Here is a 19,367-nt window from a genome sequence, read left to right as displayed (position 1 = left end):
TTAAGTCACTGGAAGTTACTTAAGTTGGAGGGAAGTGTGTTTGCAAAAGTGGTGGGGAGTGCAACAATGGCTACTTGCCTCTCTGCACCTCTGTGATAAGAATCAGCAATCAGTGATCAGAGCACAGACCCCAAATATTTAGAGAACAAGGTATTTTTTGTCCACCCTGGTTCTCACAAGGTATGTGTAACCTGCTCCAGGAACATGTGCACAGCTGCCTGCCTGTCACATGGCTGATGGTGGAGAATGGGTAGCTGCTATGCTACAGAGAGCTGAAATTGACCAAAATTAACCATAATTTACCATCCGGCCTTTCTCTGGAAGTTTCAAGCTTTTAACAAAATCTGGAGTTCCAAAGTAATTATTTCAAAAAGATTGTGCCAGTGCAATTGTGGTCTATGTGGGGAGACAGATTGCTGAGGCTTCCTGCTTTGCCATCTTCCCAGAATCTTCTCTAATTTCCTCATCTTTAAGTTGGCATATATCTGTAGGCATAATAAATGCTATAGACGTTGTTCCACAGGATTAAAGGCAACTGAGACTTCATCTTTTCGTTTTTAAAACACTGAAGGTGGCTAGTAAAAATTAAATGTAATGGAATACAGTGGTAAGATTTCATTCACTGAGTATCACCTAAATTTGGTTATCAGTTTAACAACAACACTCATGTATTGTGAGTTTCCAAGGTGGATGTCATTAGAGTTCAATAATAGGTGTCTGTTTCTAGGAATCTTATTTATCACAGTTTAATCATAGAGATTGGACTCTTAAAAGGATAAACAATAATTCAGAGCCCCATAGGCTAAGTGTTCACTGGATAATATATGGTTCAAAACTGAGATAGATTTCAGAAGGCAGAGTATTACGAGAAAAGTTTATTGAGGAAAGGGATGCTTGGTCCATGTCTTAAAGGATGTAATGAGGAGAAAGCATATTGCAAACGACATCTGAAATGTGTCCCTAGTGTATAAAGAATGACATAGTTGGTTTGTTAATAGTATCATTTCTTTTCTCTCAACAAACCAGACTGTACTCTATTTTTTTTTCTATTTTACCCTCACAAGAATATCTTTTGTATCTCATTTCCTTAGGATCCTTAAATATGAATGAATAGCTAATCTTGAACTATAGGGTCTTAACAAAATAGAAATGTGAAGCTAAATCAGGACTTGGCTACATTTTGCCTGTGTTATTATGAACAAGTTGTTCAACTGAAAAGCTGATCAACTGTGGTATCCCATATGTTCATTTGAACATAAAATGAAATAATGCACCTAAGTTGCTTGGCCAAGTGTCTATTTGTATACATGTCACACATGAATACTGCACATTCTGGAATTTTGATAGGAGGAAACAGTCTTCTCTAACAGCACACATGGGAGGTTCCAACAAAAATTAAAGACAGATACTCATTTTCAGGTGTTTGAATTAATCTCTTCTTGAGCATGGCATAGTGGACCAGCAAGGCTGCCAAGGGCTCTACGAAAAAGAGGGTCTGCTTCTGATAGCTCCAGAAAATGCTAAAATTAAGGGATATGAAGAATCAAGTCAGGTGGGAAACTTGTGAACTATAGAGAGGAGGCCAAGGAAGAAGAAGTCATGAAAAACTCTTGGGTAGATCCAAGGATGGGAAGAATAAGGATATGATAATGGAAAACTGTGGACCAGGAATTCAGTAAAGTAAGAACAGAACTTCTCAGAAATAGGTATTCCTTCATTATTTTCCATGATGTGCATAAGTGAAAATTCAAACGTTGGGAATGAAAGGGAGATTTATTGAAAATAAGTGTAATTAAAGAAGATAGAATATACTGAAATGAAGGTAGTCACTAGTTTAAAAATAATAACTATGGCAGTCAAATGCTAAATTGTAGCCAAATCTCCCTATATGTCCACCTCTGAAAAGGTGAGGTATATACTCTGTGGCTCATCAATCTTACCTGAAGCATCTTCCAAAATTTCTACAACTTATTGGTAAGTATATTACTTATGTCACAGACTCTACTTATTCCTCAGAGCCTTTCCCAAAGAAAAAGGAAGTTCCTGTTCCCAAATGATGCACTTCCCTACTTGCAATCATCTTTCATTTCATTCCCTTTAGTGCCCTAACTTGTTCTTTGTAGGTTATATAGTTGCTTTCTATTGTTTCCAGTCAAACTTCTGGAATGTCTACTCTTAATATGCTTATGTTATAGACATGTTATTAATAATAGAATTATCTAAAATATTACTTCTTATTTCTCTTTCTCACTTCCTACCCCTTGTTTTTCTTAAGTATATCAGTAATGGATGGATGATGAAAATCTCAGGCAGCCTGATAAGAAAAATCTTTCTGTGTGTAAGCGAAAATAATGGTCCACATAAAATTTATCAAAATTTGTATATTTGATAAATATTTTCACTCATAATCATGTTTAAGGATTCTAAAAATTTTATGAGAAGATTATAACATATCTATAGATAGGAAGATAATGATATATTTATAGGTTGGCCAATGAGTTCATAAGCCACATACCACTATCTCTTTAACTTTCAGATGAAACATTGAATTTTGGTATCTAGAACATTGGAGTATATTCAAATGATCCTGCTTCCTAGTACAAGGAGAGAGTTAAAAGCAAAGAATTAACCATAGAAGTTAAAAATATAGATTTTGGAATCATGATTGGGTCCTAATCCACATTTTGTCATTTACTGATTCTGTGACCTTGAACAATTAACTTCCTTTAAGCCATATTAAGGAAAATAGTTATCTGCATATTTAAGGAAAATAGTTTTGGGATATTAAGGGAAAATACATAAAATATTTCTTACTTCATTCTTTCCTTTTCTACAATTTGAGCAGAAGAACAGCTCTATATTAATTGCTTTGGGGCACAGGAATGGGGCAAGAAGGAAGGCAGGAAACTCTGCTAGTCTTCTGTCTTTGGTTTTCAAAAGCTTAACATCTTAGGAGATTATGCTGTGTGGTTCTGAGACTAAACATGGAAACAGAATGTGATATTAAGTAGAAAGGAAAAGGATGACTCAAGTTTAATAAGAATTTGAGGTTTGTATGTGCCATCTAAAAAACAAAACAAATAAGCATACAAAAAAAGTAGAAACAGACCCATAAATACAGAGAACAAACTGGTGGTTGCCAAAGGGGAGGGGATTGGGGGATGTGCATAATGGGTGAAAAGGAGTGGGAGGTATAGGCTTCCAGTTATGGAATGAACAAGTTACAGGGATGAAAGAATAGGAATATAGTCAACAGTACTGTAATAGGGTAGTATGGTGACAGATGGTAGCTACACTTTTGGTGAGCATAGCATAACATACAGACTTACCAAATCACTACGTTTTACAACTGAAACTAATGTAACATTGGGTCAATTATACTTCAGTAATAATAATAATAATAATAATAATAATATGAGGAGCTTATCTATCCTGAAGATTAGGGACCCATACTCTAACTTCATGCTTCAGGCTGGTGGTTGAGGTTGGGGGTGGGTAGCTAGGGAAGGAAAAGAAGCTAAAAGAAAAAAAATATATCTTTAGAGGTTAAGGGTTATAAATTTACCATGTGTATAGAAACCACTAGGAAAATATCAACAAAGCTTGATCAGGAATTGGAGCTAACTCAAATTTCATAGACACTTCAGCCTTCCCAAGACAGTTACAGCAACAGAGACCTAACAGTGTTAAGTCTTTCCTAACAGTGACCCATTATGGCCCCAGGAGCCAGGACTTTGACTGTGATATCCATCAAGTGACACCAGTGTTACCTTGGGATTCTGTAAGAGAAAGTATTCTATGTAGATACAGTCATCTGGAGACCGAATATGGTCCTAATGTCATAATAAACATAAAAATATGATCTTGGCTATCATATGCAAGGGAAGAAGCAAGGGAAGCTCTCCATCTCTAAATAGGTTAGCACTGTGGGAGATCTCCACTGAGCTAATACAGTGATTGAACATCACTTTTCCATCCCCATCCCCATCAACATGCACATGAAATGTGAATGAGAATACCAGCCTAATTAGGATGACAATTAGGATTACATCATCAACATGTTACAACCATCATCACCACCACAGATAAGAACACTGAGCCTCATAAAAGAGAAAAATCACTTTTCCAACAGCACATAATACGTCAGAAGAGCTTTGAAGAAGTACTGAGTGTTTAGAATAAAGATTCCTGAACAGGGGTATGAGGATATGTAAGTTATGATGTGTTGTAGTTGATTGTCTGCGAAGTCACAAAGTTTAGCTTACTGTTTGTGCAGACCCCCTATTGAAAAGTAAGACAAACCTCTCAAAATACAATCAGTTGTGCTTTATATTTGTTTTATTACCTTTTTTAAATTATGAGAACATTCAGTTGTCATACCTGATGAATGCCAACATCTGCTACTGTATATTTAATTATCCTAAAAGGAAAAGCTCACCGTGTGCCAGAGTATCAGAAACAAGAGTATTGACTGCATGCCTCTGCTGGGCAAAGCTGACCTCTGTGTCTCTGGCCTGGGGAACCTCTGTGGTTGTATATCCAGCTTATGATGACATGTGTGTCAGCTTGGGCCCCAACACAGCAAGACTCTCATGAATCTAATCAGGTGGATGGTACCAATTCTAACAGAGAATGAGATAATAAATATCAATTGCTCCCGAGTCAACTCTAAATTATCTATTTTGGGGACGATGTAACCAAAGTAGGCACTGACTGTTCATACTCCCCCAGATTTTCTTTTTAACATATTTTGCATATTTTGAAGTCCTATGTGGGGCTTTCATTGTAGAGAAAGATATCAATTCCCAGCTTGCCTTACAGCTAGAACAGAGGCATGTCACTTGGGTTCGCCAACCAGTCATGCTGGTGTGAAACTTTAATCTGAACTCAGTAAAACAGGCCAAGTAAGGGTGATGGCAGAGGCAGCTTGGTTCTAAGGTCTGTGGTATTGGTACAAGCTTCCAGTATGCTCCAGAGGCACACCCTTGTTTGTGATGACAGCTGCTCTGTAACAAGTTAAATATAAAGTGTGGTTTGGAAGTTGCTCCTTAATAACTTACGTTACTGTAAATGCTTACAGTCTTCCCAAATTTTCTACAGGGTACTCAATAATTAAATTTCTCCCTGCTTGCATATATTGCAGTAGATTCTTCTATCTATATAGATAAGTCCTAAACATATAATAGAATGATGATAAAGGGCTCTATCAATCAGAAATTATGAGTATGGGATTGAATATGGACTTCTAAATTTAAAGGGGGGCGTGGGTGGGTAATAGAGAGGGAGGGTGAGAGGAGGGAGGGAATGGAAAGAAATATCTCTTTCTTTCAGCTCTATTCACCTTCTCAAATCTGAAGTTATGAGGCCCCCACCTGGACAGAACCTACTTATGTTCTCACTATTTAGCAACCTCAGCAGAGGAGAACTAACTTGTAAAAACTGACTGGTTCTAGGTATACAAAGATGTTCTCTGCTTCTATCCTGACATAGTCATAGTATCACCAGGGGGACACGTGATCCCCCTGAACATACTCTCTAAAACAGTGCTTTCTCGACAGTTGCTAAGGTACTATGTTAGATGATTTTTAATCTGTGATTTAAAAAAAAGACATCAGATAAAGCAGTTTTATGAGATTGACATACTGTCCATTATGCCAAGATGGCTTGCAACAAGAAAGCACTTTTATCTATCTATCTATCTATCTATCTATCTATCTATCTATCTACTTAAAAAAATTGTTTTAATCTTTATTCATTTTTGAGAGAGAGAGACAGAGTATGAGTTGGGGAGGAACATAGAAAAAGGGAGACACAGAATCTGAAGCAGGCTTCAGGTTCTGAGCTGTCAGCACAGAACCCGACGTGGGGCTCGAACTCACGAATGGTGAGATCATGACCTGAGCTGAAGTCGGATGCTTAACCGATTGAGCCACCCAGGTGCCCCTCTATCTATCTACTTTTAAATGTTTGTTTGTTTGTTTGTTCCTTTGTTTGTTTATTTATTTAGAGAGGCAGAGAAAGAGAGGTAGATAGCTGGGAAGAGGCAGGGAGAGAAAGGGAGAGAGAATCCCAAGCAGGCTCCGTGGTGTCAGCGCGGGGCTCAGTGTGGGGTTAGAACTTACAAACCATGAGATCATGACCTGAACCAAAACCAAGAGTCAGGATCTTAATCGACTGAGCCACCAGGTGTCCAGATAAAGCACTTTTAAAATAAGACTATGAGGCACATGGAGAAGGTGGTCAAAGGATGACACTTCTTATAGGACAACTGCCCACTCCTGACTGCCAACAAGGCTAACTCCACCTCCAGGCACCATCCCCTGGCTCCTAGGGTTTTAGAGGTTGAATCAGGCCACCTCCTTCCTTCCTGTTTGCTTGTCAAGTACCCAATTTCCATTCATCTGCACCAAGAACATGGGTACGAAGGAAATAACACTGATTAGTAGGACAGGCCTATTTAAAAAATAACGGTAATTAGGACTAATTACCACCTCCCCAGGCTCACAAGGTTAAAGAGGGTTTATTATCATTGTTGTTGTTATTATTTTTCACAAGCAGAAAAGATGTGAGGTCAGATGCACTCAAGAGGGCTTTGTGTCTACAAGTTAAAGCTTGAATTCATTAAACGTGTACATCTGTGCAAATACATTTGTGCTCACAAATGCACAGTGACGGATTCGCATTCACACTTGCACGGTTGCACACATGGACCTGCACATACTTTCCTATCAGATTTCTTCATTATTCAAAAGGAGAGGAGCTGCTCCAGGCAGGGAATCCAACTAACTTATGACACCATAACACTTACTCTAATTTACACTTTACAAACAAGCCCAAATATATCCTCCCCTGAGCCAAAGCAGTAATTCAGCTCGCGCACGCTGAGGAACTTAAGGTAACATTCTCTTTCTGAGGTTAGAAATTATGCCTAATATATGCAATGTTTCTCTTTTGTAATGCTAATTAAAACAAAGACTGAAGTAGACAACCGATTCAGGTTATTTATGCTGAACTACCTGTACCGCCTTTCATGTTCATCAAAACAAAGTACCAAACTGGCTTTTGTTTGCACCGACGGCTACATCAGTGTTCTCTACATTTTTTATATGTAACACTTTAGAAAAGGAATATTTGACTGTGGTGTTAATTGAACATTGATTGTCAGGTTTCGTTTACACCTTACAGGTATTTATATACCTGTACTTTAGATACTCAATAACATTTTATGTTATTTATTATTTAAAAAAATTACTGTTTATTTTTAAGAAAGAAACAGAGAACAAGTGGGGGAGGGGCAGAGAGAGACAGAGACAAAATCTGAAGCAGGCTCCAGGCTCCAAGCTGTCAGGACAGCTGTGAGATCATGACCTGAGCCAAGGTTGGAGACTTAACCAAGTGAGCCACTCAGGCGCCCCTCAATAAAATTTTAAATGATGAACCTGAACATCTGCCTACTTACTGCTTAAACTGAGAACTTTACTGTCCTTTATCATGATGCAATGGGAACATCGCTGGCTTAGAAGAAAAAAAAAGATATGATCATGATACTAGTATTTATTTTTTGGTTAAACCAGAGTTTTAGAATGAGATGTGATTAACTGTGCTTGAAATACCTCTTCTATCTTTAAACTGAGGAATTATTGTCATGTCATCGTTACTTCCTTTCAGAAAGCGTGGAATGAGCAAGTAATTTTCTTCTGGGTCATTCCAGAAAGTCTGATTTTAAATAGTGTCACAAAGGAAGTACCTTCGCACCCAGGCTTCTGCCATTCATATTACAGTACAGAGGGCACCGATTTTCTTCCTGATAAAGGGAGGAGAATAAAGCTATTTTCTCTCCTGTAACAGCAGCACAGAGAAAGTGAGGGGCAGCATCCATAGAGGACAGTCTAAGCGCTGAGGAGATACAGCGAATAATGAGTCCATTCTCCCTGCGGCACAGTGAAGGGGTAACTGCTTCACAGTATTTTGATCCAGAAGATGCTCTGCTTGAAGGAGACCTTTACTTTAGACATGTATTTTAAAGTAAAATTAAAATCAGACATTTTAGTGTCTGCTCATACTTGTTCAAACTTATCTCCCTCCAGAGTCCAAACATAAGGAAAGACTGTCGAGCACACTATGGGCTTGACCAGTGAAATCCTGGAGACCTAATTGGAGCATCTTCGGCCCATGAAAATGCCATGGGGTAATCAATGTCTATCTACGGACATCTATGCATGGACATCCCAATTGGTGTCCAGGTCAGTAGGAGCAATTGTGGTAGTGGTGATGACAGTAGTGGTAACATTCGCAACAGCAGCAACAGCTCACATCCATGGGAAGAAGTTACTTGAGTTGTACCAGGCACCGGACTGAGTATCTGACATGGGCAATTTCATGCGATCCTTCAACTGTGTAATAGAGATACTAGTATGCTCATTTAACAGATACAGTATCTGATCCTTAAAGGCGCCCGTTTCCCGAGGCCATACAGCTAGTAAGACACAAAGTCAATATGTGAACTTCTCTAAATTGGCACAAAGAAGATGCTCTAAATGGAGAGAGTCCACATTAGGAAGAGTGAGGCAAAAAGTACAACCAAACAGTTTCAAGAAGTACTAAGGAGAGTAATTGCTGGAGTCAATCTGAGAAGATACAACTAAATGTTAATTGGGTGACTTTTCTATACCTAAGTGCCCTGTTTGTAGCATGGAACAGGCTGGGGACAGTTTAAAAGAACCAAGAGAAAGCAAATAAAAGAATCACTTTTATTTACTACACTATTACATTAAAACTATTATTTTAACTGTATTAAAAATATTGTTTTATGACACCTGTGCAGGAAGCATCCAGTTTCTGAGACAAAGTCAAGGGTTAGCATTGGGACACGTAAATGAGGGTACAGATCAGCCAAAATGACAGGTTGTTCTTTTAGTGGCATTTTATGTAATAAATATTTGCAGGCATCTTCCCAGATGGCAGCAATTCTCCATTCTCTCTTACCACTGTCCTTTATCTCCTTGAGCAAGTTCTTAGCCATATTGTATATTAAATCCCCCACACAGGCTCTAGACAGAATTTACATGTTCACCTCTGATCTAAGCTAACTTTCTAGCTAGAAATTTGGAAATGGGGCTATGAGAAGTTACTATAATCTGTCTTTTCATGGACAGTAACAACTCATGCTCTCTTTTTGGGATATTTTTTCTTGTGGATTTGAATAGCAAAGAGTTGGAGAAAATTTCATGACATTTTTAGTTTCTTTTTCTTATCATGTCTGTATTCGTGCTTCTGAATTCTCTATGATATCTTAATAACACCTAGATTTAAAAAAATAGCCAATTAAGTTGGTTTTTGTAACTTAGGAAAAAAACCCTCAATAATACAATTGATGTAAACAACATAGTATGTTATACATGATACTGTTATGATTATTATTATTTTGAGGAATGGGCTAAGCTTTCTCAGTGATGTCTTCTCATCCTTCATAAGAATATAAGGTAGGGAACTTTGCCAAGTCCTATAATAAGCAGACATCTGGACTACATAAATGTTATATAAGTACGTAAGATTAGATTCTGCAGCTTAATCAGATAAGACTTATTCCTTTCAAAATGCGGCTTTACAAAAATTTAGGATGTGCTATATTTCACATTATCAAATGCCTCACAACTCATTACTTTACTAAATTTGAATACATCATGAATGTTCAATTAAAAAATTCAAACCAACATGAAGAAAGAGCAGTTGACACAATCACCTTGTCCAAGTATAAAATTTGGACTTAATTACACTAATTAGAAAATAGATTCTAAAAACTGTGCATAATTTTCAACAGGATAGTAACATAACTTGTTTTATGTTCCATAATCAGTTGCAGAACTGTGAAATCCCCCATTGGTACCATGGCTAATTTATAAGCTTCATACTTACAAACTTACGTTAGCTCTTATTACAACAAACGCACAGTTGCCTTTCTTTCTGTGTTACAGAGGGATTAAAAGAGGAGTATCCAAATAGACTCTGCTAGTTCATGCTCATTCTGTAATGTAGTAGTGAGTCCTGAAAACAGTTATCTGTTGTTTGAGAAGAATATCATCTATAATTTCAGTATCATGGCTTGGTGACTCGAATCCCAGACTACTGCCCATCTTGAACATGCCACCATATAAGGCTCTGATACCCATCAACCATGCTTGAATGCTTTCTGTGAAAGTCATCTTGTGTTGGTCAATGGGGAGAGATATGACCAATGAAAGTATCTAAATAATTAAAATTAAATTTTTACTTATTTATCCAGTATGTTAAAATAACACAGGATCACATATCTATATCTATATAGTTATATTAGCCAGTGTGGATGCAGTCTTTGAGATGGGTTGAAAACTATGCAGGTTCTGAGATACACATGGAATTCACTCTAGGGCAGTGGTTCTCAAACTGGGAGGTAACTTTGCCCCCAGGGAGCATTTGGCAGGTTTGGGAGACACTTTTTTGTTATAAGTGAAGTGGAAAAGTGCAGCTGGCTGCTAGTGTTAAAAGCCAGAGAAGCTGGTAAACTCCCTCCAAAGCATACGATAGTCCTGCATAACCAAGAAGTCTTCCACTTAGTACTGCTGAGGTGGAAACTCTGCTATCTCCTTAAAGAGCTATTTTCAGTTATTTTGGTGATGACTGTGTTGAGATGAAAGATCCCTATCTTGCAGCTGACTGGGGAAAACTCATGGATTGGGAAGTGCATGTTAATGTCAGATGGGAGCCCCTTGGAACATAAGGACACTCTAAATTAAAGAAATTATTTTTGGGGCGCCTGGGTGGCGCAGTCGGTTAAGCGTCTGACTTCAGCCAGGTCACGATCTCGCGGTCTGTGAGTTCGAGCCCCGCGTCAGGCTCTGGGCTGATGGCTCAGAGCCTGGAGCCTGTTTCCGATTCTGTGTCTCCCTCTCTCTCTCTGCCCCTCCCCCGTTCATGCTCTGTCTCTCTCTGTCCCCAAAATAAATAAATGTTGAAAAAAAAATTAAAAAAAAAATATTTTTTGATCAAGTGGCTTCTCACAAGGTCTGATCTTTATAATTTACCCCAGAATGAGAAGCAGCAGTTTTTTTTTCCTTTAAATTTAACAGGTTTATTGAAAATTCTAACGAATATATATACCAATATATTATTAATCAATTGATTAAATCATTGTTTACATGGAATATCATACATTTGTCTCAAAGTACTGAAAAGATTTTAGTTAATTAGATACTATAAACTCTTTTAAATGGAAGAAAAATTGGTAATTTAACTCTAACTTTGCATATGGAAATTATGCGTCTCATCTGAGTAAACAGCCAGGACCCTGAACTACTGCAAATAGGCTAATTTAATTGTGTAACACTTGAGGTGTCATGGCCCTATGCAAGAAAAGATGATTTTCATTTGAGACTCCAAGCAAGAATGGACTTTGCCCATTAAAGGTTGAAACTATAAACTTTCCCAAGAGACCGTATGGCAGGAAATGTTGATTGTGACAGAGAAGGTGACACACGGAGACAAATATTTCAGAACACAAAACAGCTTCAGTCCAGTGAGGCCATTCCAGTCTTCGAAGTCAAACGGACAATCAGCACTTAATAGTCTATTGGAAGGAAGCAAAGGCCAGATGGTAATCAACCAATAATGACTAGATTTAAAAGGAACTTTAAGCCGGTATTGGTCACTTCCTTGTTTAAGTGTACACTTTATAGTTAACTCTTGGTCTGGCCTAAGACTGAGAAGATGTAAGAAAAGAACACAATTAGCGCACAATGGGAAAAATAGAAGTGACCCTAGAAAAAGTGATCGTTGGGCCAATAAGACACACAATTATCCTGCTTATCCATATGAGCATTGTTCTCATTCAAATTCTTACCCTCTTTTACCAAAATTCCCAGACAATATGGCCTTAAATGCTTTGTCTGCCTCCAAGCACACTATATTACTCCTTCCCATCATCTACAAGCACTCAAAAACACAATTTAAAATTGAATGCAATTTTGAAAAGGTGATAATGAGAATCAAGAATCAATAATAGTTCCCACAAACTCACCATTCTCATAAATTATATGTGTTTCCACCTTTTCCATTTCTTTTCCTTACTTCTTTTCTAACAGTGTGAGGATCAAATGATATGATTTTTAATTCTAATTTGTCTCTTAACATATAATAACATTTCTATTTGCTTTCTAATCTCCATTACTAGAGATTTTATAGATACATAATTTGCAGCATAGTTGAAGTGTCACAAATTTATTACTATAAAGAACATTTTAAGGAAATCCTATTGCTTTTTCCTTTATTTTTAGATGAAGGTGCTCATTTCAGTGTTACTTATTCTGAGCAATTATGATGGTTCTAATAGTTATCCAAAAGCAAATCAGTATTACATGGTCAACATATAGAACATTTTATTCTTTCCTAGCTTCATAAAAATAACCAACATTTTTTCTCTCCTAGCTTCATAAAAAATGCTGTAGCAGTTAATATGGGATTCCGGTATACATGAAGATATGTTTCAGAATATCCTCATTTGCCCTTGTTTCATGATTAATTTTATTAATGTAATAACTTTATTAATATTTATTAATAACTTTATTATTAACTTTTATGAATATAAAATAATACATTGCACCTATTGTTAAATCGGAGTTTTACATGGTGAGCCTGATGGTTACATATATCTCAGTAATTGTCATACTGTGACTGAGGATTTAAAGTTTACATTGAGGTTTCATTTGCCACAATTCTGTTTGTGAGTATTCATTAGAAAGTTGAGGATCACTTATGTGCAAGGTTCAACGATAGGCATGCAGAGAGGAAAACTATATGGTCTCTGTCTTCCACAAATTTGTAACTGGTAGAAAAAAACCAAGTTATATGTTCAAATAACTATGGTAATGTCAAACATTATAAATGACAGAAGAGAGATGTTACAGGTATGAAGTGTAGGAACAGAGTAGAATGGGGACGGCTTGAGGAAGTCATGGCATTTCAGCTGGGTCTTGATGAAAAGAATATTTTAGGAATGCAAGGGGTGCCTGGGTGGCTCAGTCGGCTAGGCTTCCAACTTTTGGTTTCAGCTCCGGTCATGATCTTGGGATTTCATGCCCCACATAGGGCTCCCATGCTGACAGTAGGAGCCTGCTTGGGATTCTGTCTCCCTCGCTCTCTGCCCCTCCCCCACTCATGCTGTCTCTGTTTCTCTCAAAAAACAAACAAACAATAAGGAATGGAAGACACACTTTACAAGGTGCAGAAATCTGAGCAAAGGCACAAAGGCAGAAAATACAGGGCAGTGGATTCTAGTAATTTTACAAGTCTGCACCCTCTAAAATTATACAGCAAATGTGTGGGTATGTGTTCATACTTTTTTTTTAAGTGGTTCAAAAACTTTCATCAGATTTTCACAATCATTAGTGACTGAATCGCTTTTAATTTTATTTTTTTCTTCTTAATTTTTTTTAATGTTTATTTAGTTTTGAGACAGGGAGAGACAGCATGAACGGGGGAGGGTCAGAGAGAGAAGGAGACACAGAATCTGAAACAGGCTCCAGGCTCTGAGCTGTCAACACAGAGCCTGACGCGGGGCTCGAACTCACGGACCGCGAGATCATGACCTGAGCCGAAGTCAGATGCTTAACCGACTGAGCCACCCAGGCGCCCCAAATTTTAAAAAGTAGGCTTGAGAGGTGCCTGGGTACCTCGGTCAGTTAAGTTTCCAACTCTTGATTTTGGCTTAGGTCATGACCTCACAGTTTGTGGGATGGAGCCCGATGTCTGGGCTCTGTGCTGACAGCATGGAGCCTGCTTGGGATTTTCTGTCCCTCTTTCTGCCCCTCCCCAGTTTGCAGGCCCTCTCACTCCCTCTCTCTCAAAACAAACAAACAAGAAACTTTTAAAAAGTAGGCTTGAAGCAATAAGCAGAGAGAGGGGAAAGTAGGAGTATATGGTTCTCCTTTATCTTAAGAAACTGGAAATTCTTTTTTTTAATGTTTTATTTATTTTTGAGTGAGAGAGAGAGAGAGAGAGCATGCACTCACGAGTGGGGGAGGGGCAGAGAGAGCGGGACAGAGGATCGAAAGCAGGCTCTGCACTGACAACAGAGAGCCCTGTGCAGGGCTGGATCTCACTCACGAACCACCATGAGGCCATGAGCTGAGACGATGTCAGATGCCCAAACAGACTGGGCCACCCAAGTGCTCCAAAACTGGAAATTCTTAAGTATACGTTTTTTCCATTTGCAAATTAGCAGAAATAAGATTAGCTCACAAATACCCAATATTCTGGGTTTATTTTAAAACCCAGTATCTTCTTTTAATATTAATGTTTGAGGAGATTGAATGTCATTCCTTGTTCGAAACAATGTCTTCTGCATGATAATAGTATTTTTCCCTTAAAAGTTTCACGTCTTTTTTTCCCCTAGTACAGATCTTTCAGAATAAAACTAGGATAGAATCCAAGTCCTATGAAAAAGAACTCTCTTATCTGCCCCAGAGGGTAGAGTTACTTGGACATTAGGAGTTGGGAATATGTAGCCGTAATGCATCAGGTCACCTGAATGTCGCTTTTCTCACCTCTCATTTCCTTTCTATTTTTCAAGTGTATTTGTTGATTTTGAGAGAGACAGAGAGGCAGAGACAGACAGAGAGAGAGAGAGAGGGAGAGAGAGAATCCTACTTAGACTCTGCACCATCAGTGTGGAGACCCATACGAGGCAGCTCGAACTCAAAGAATCATGAGATCATCACCTGAGCTGAAACCAGGAGTCAGAGGCTTAACCACCTGAGCCACCCAGGTGCCCCTCACCTCCCATTTCTTACACTTGCCTTCCCTTTACTTTCCCACTTCTCTTGATCTTCTGTGCTTTGCCACTTCTCCATCTTTTTTTTTTTTTGATATAAGATTTTTTTTTTTTATTATAGTAAGAAAACTTAACATGAGATCTACCTTCTTCACAAAATTTTTAATTGTACAATACGGTATTGCTAAGTATAGGCACAATGTTGTAGAGCATATATGCTCTAGAACTCATTCATTTTGCATGATTAAAACTTTACACTGGAAGCAGGGCAATGCCCCCAAGCCCCTGGCAACCATCTTCCTACTTTCCACTTCTATGACTGACTATTTTAGATATACAAGTGAACACTTGCAGTGCTGGTCTGTCTGTGACTGGCTCTTTCACTTAGGATAATGCCCTCAAGGTTCATCCATACTGTTGCATATGGCAGGACTTATTTCTTCTTTTAAGGCTGAGTAGTGTCCTACTGTATGTATATAACACATTTTCTTTATCCACTTGCCCACTGATGGACATTTAGGGAAAATATACAGGAATTAAAACTATTGTACTGGCATAATGGAATCCATCTGTTTTCTTAACTTGCATTTGACTCTTGTTGTCCTCTTTCCTATGATGATGCTGTGTGACAACTGATAATTAAAAGCCCTAAAGTGGATTTCCTGTTATATAATATCTGTCCCCAAACACACATTTCTCTTTCATTTGTAGGATTCCTAGAAAGTAACATGAAGTATCTCTTCATACTTTAGATGTGGAATAGATTCCAAGTATTATATATTTGTTGGATTAAGGAACTGAGCAAAGGAAAAGAGAAAAAGAAGAGTTCTGAAGTGCCACGGAAAAATATAATGGAAACACAATTACTAATTTCTAAAGTGTCTCAAATGTAATAAGGAGACGTTGCCTCTTGACAATTTAATGATGTAGAATAGGGTAAGTTGGTAGAATTTCATTTGAAAGTGGAAAATTAGGTTTTATAAAAAAATATTGTATGATCTTGATTATTATTCAGCTCTAACATGAATTCACAAGGTCTTTAGCAGACTGGAAATCCCACATGCATGCGTTTTGTTGATTTTCAAGGAACTCAGCTTTTACACTGATATATGTCAATCTGTGGAACAGGATGTGAAATCTTCAGTATTTTATGTTTAGGCTACAGTTTCTCAAATTTGTTTTTTGGCTTTTCTCAAGGGAGAAAATAACTATGCTATATGATTTAAAATACACATTGTACAGATATTCTGTCAAGATTAATTTGAAATGTTGAGAGAAGAGTCCAGATCTTTTTCATCACTTCTGAAAGAGCTCACCACTCTCACCGTGTCACTTGGGTTTCCCCATCTTCCCAAGATAAGATGGTTTCATGTCAGACTGTGAGAGGGAAATGACCCTGACTAATGCTTCTTGACACACTCTGATAAGACAAGCACAGGGTCATTAAGTAACACATAAGAGCTAGGTATACCTAGATTAAAAGTTTAGCATCATAGGAATTGGACTAGCTAGTGGCTGTCCTGTCATCGAGCTCCAGATAGGGTGAATAGCTTGCCCTAATTTTCTGGGATTTTTCTAGTTTAACACTGAATGTCTCATGTCCTGAGAATACCCTCAGTTCTGTTTAAATCAGGACAGCTGGTCATGTTATCTCTATGCCAAATATAAACTAAAGCATCATGTAGACTTGCAAGAAGAGAATCAAAAGAATCCCATGACATGTATCCCACTTTATAGCTTTAATAAGAATCTTATGTGAACACATTTTACCACACTTAAAATACTGTGCAATATATATTATCACCTCAATCTTACAAATGAGGTATTTTGATAATTATGTCTATCTAAAGTGCCACAGTTTTAAGGAGAGCCAGCTCTCAAACACAGGTACTTTGGATGCCATCCCATAAAGTCTACCCATTTTCTTTGCCCTGGTCAATGAAAGCACAAGGCAGACCCAGTCAGGGAATTATACAAGCTCTATGAAAAACAAACACAAACACAAAAACAAAACAAAACAAAACAAAATAAAACAACAACAACAACAACAACAACAACAACAACAACAACAACCACCCTGGCATTTTAGGCCTGGTAATAGAAGAAAAAAAATCTGGGTAGCCTGAAGTTTAAGTTTCCATCTCCTGTTGATATGTATTGGAAAAAGGCAGGGGGGCTTAGTCAGTGACACTATAAACTCAATAGTCCTTATTTTCTAAGCCTCAGAGTTTGAAGGAGAATAAGGATGATGTTCAAACACCAAAGATGTCTACTCATCCCACTAGAGGCTGTGAACAGAGCTGAAGAATAGAATATTTTAGAAGAAACAGGGTGGGAGATGAATGTTTATGAATGTTTAGATGAATATATATATATATATATATATATATATATATATAGTGTGTGTGTGTGTGTATATATATATATATATATTAGCTTTTAATCACTGTGATATACACATATATGTAATATATATATGTAATATATATACATATTAATCACTGTGCCATATGGGACAGTAATTAAAAGCTAAAAATAAGCAAACAAGTAGGTTCAAGTCCTTGTTGACTTAAGGTATAGGATCCTGGAAATGTTTCTTAAATTATTTGATTTCAAGTTTTTTTTTGTATTTTTTTAATTTGAAATTAACAACAACGATAATAATATCTAAGATGGTTTCTCTGAGAATTGTGTAGAATGATTTATAAAATATTTAGCAGAGTTCCTGGCCTTTGGTAGTACTGTATAAAAATAAATGGCAATTCTTATTATTGTATCGAGAGGTCAAAATTTTACTTAAAATTCATTATAAATACATATGTGTTAATATGTATCTATACATATACACATAACAGTCTGAAAGAAGATAGAAAAAATATAATTATTCCTTATACTGGTTGGGCTGTATGTTTCCTTTGTTTATTTGTTTGTTTTGATTAAGGGGGAAGGAGAAACAAAAGTAAATGAATATTTCTTTAAAAAACAGTATTTTTTAAAGCAATTAAACATTCTAAACAGTGGCAGATAGGAGGCATTCGTTTTATGGAAAAGCTTATATTTATCAGTGGTATTTTCTTTTAAATAGCATGTAAATATTATTTTTGTTAAGAGTTTAACCAATATTTACATCTTTATTTTCATTGACAGATTTAGTGAAGCCAAACCCAAAGGTGGTGTGATTTCTGACTTATCAGGTCATGCACCCTATAGGGGCCAAATTTGCTTAGTCAGCTCTAAGATCCCGATGACTACTGATTCTTGCTTCACATTTGGCTTTGCACACATCACGTTCTCCTGGAATCTCAATTTCTTGTCCATTAAGATATTAGGATTAGAGTAAATGGGCTTCAGAGACTCAGATATGCTATTATGTTTTGTTTTTCTAGATTTAGGTAGAAACAAATGACAAATCCCTTCATGTACACCATTCAAGAGAGGAGCAAAGGCAGTAGCTCTGGGAGGCATGGAAGCAAAGAGAATAATAAAGGTCCCATAAATCATGCATAACAAAACATGCTGGTAAAAGGCATCTGGACAAGAAAATTGCCCTTAGTGTGAGCAAGATTGGAACTTCTATGCTTTGCTGCTGCATCTGTGTCAAGTCCCAAGCTCACAGAAAAAAAGCATAATCCTTCCTCCTCTACTAGAACATTCTAAAACTGTGTTAAGCAATGGGTTGGCCACTGAGGTGTAGAGGTACAGAGGCTCCAAAGGGTTCAAAGATACAAAGACAATGGTGACTTGGAAAATATATCCTGAAATTAGGTCTTAGATATTTCCAAAATGCAATGCAAGTCCAACCCCCTCCCTTTCTTCAGGCCAAAACACAACAGAGGCATATCATAGGAATAGAGGTAGAGGAAAAGGTGAGAAGGTCTTGACACATGTGTTCCCCAGGTTGTTGGAATACATTGACCCCACATTAGAGTGGACCTTTACTGTTGTTATGTGTTGAAAACATTCACTTATTTGCTATTTCAATCATTCAGTAAACACTTACTGAGCATTTATTACGTTCCATATATTATGCAAAGCACTATGGACACCATGAAAGACTTTAAGAATTGGTGGGAGAAGAAAAGAAACTAACTTGCATTATTACACTGATACAGTGTGAAAATTGGAAGAAATAAAGAATTTTTGAATTAGAAATTTGGAAAAGAAAGGGGAATCGAGGAGAATGGGATCTTTTGCCCAGAAGTTGTTATTTTGCAGCAGTAAGAGGGAGAAAAAACCAACTGTGTATGCTGTAGTGGTAGAGCCAGTAGTCAACTCAAGCAGTTTGCTCCAGGATTCTTGTTTGTTTGTTTTTTAATGTTTATTTATTTTTGAGAGAGAGACAGAGTATGAGCAGGGGAGGGGCAGAGAGAGAGACATAGATCCGAAGCAGGCTCCATCCAGGTTCTGAGCTGTTAGCACAGTGCCTGATGCGGGGCTTGAACTCATGAGCTGTGAGATCATGACCCGAGCCTAAGTCTGAGCTTAATGGACTGAATCACCCAGGCACCCTCAAGATTCATGTTCTTAATCACTTTGCTATGCTGCTTCATAGCTATCAGTAGCT

This window comes from Felis catus, chromosome E2 (genome assembly GCF_018350175.1).
Source record: "Felis catus isolate Fca126 chromosome E2, F.catus_Fca126_mat1.0, whole genome shotgun sequence".
NCBI lineage: Eukaryota > Metazoa > Chordata > Mammalia > Carnivora > Felidae > Felis > Felis catus.
The sequence above is the reverse complement of the archived record's forward strand: the minus strand, read 5'-3'. Positions refer to the sequence as shown.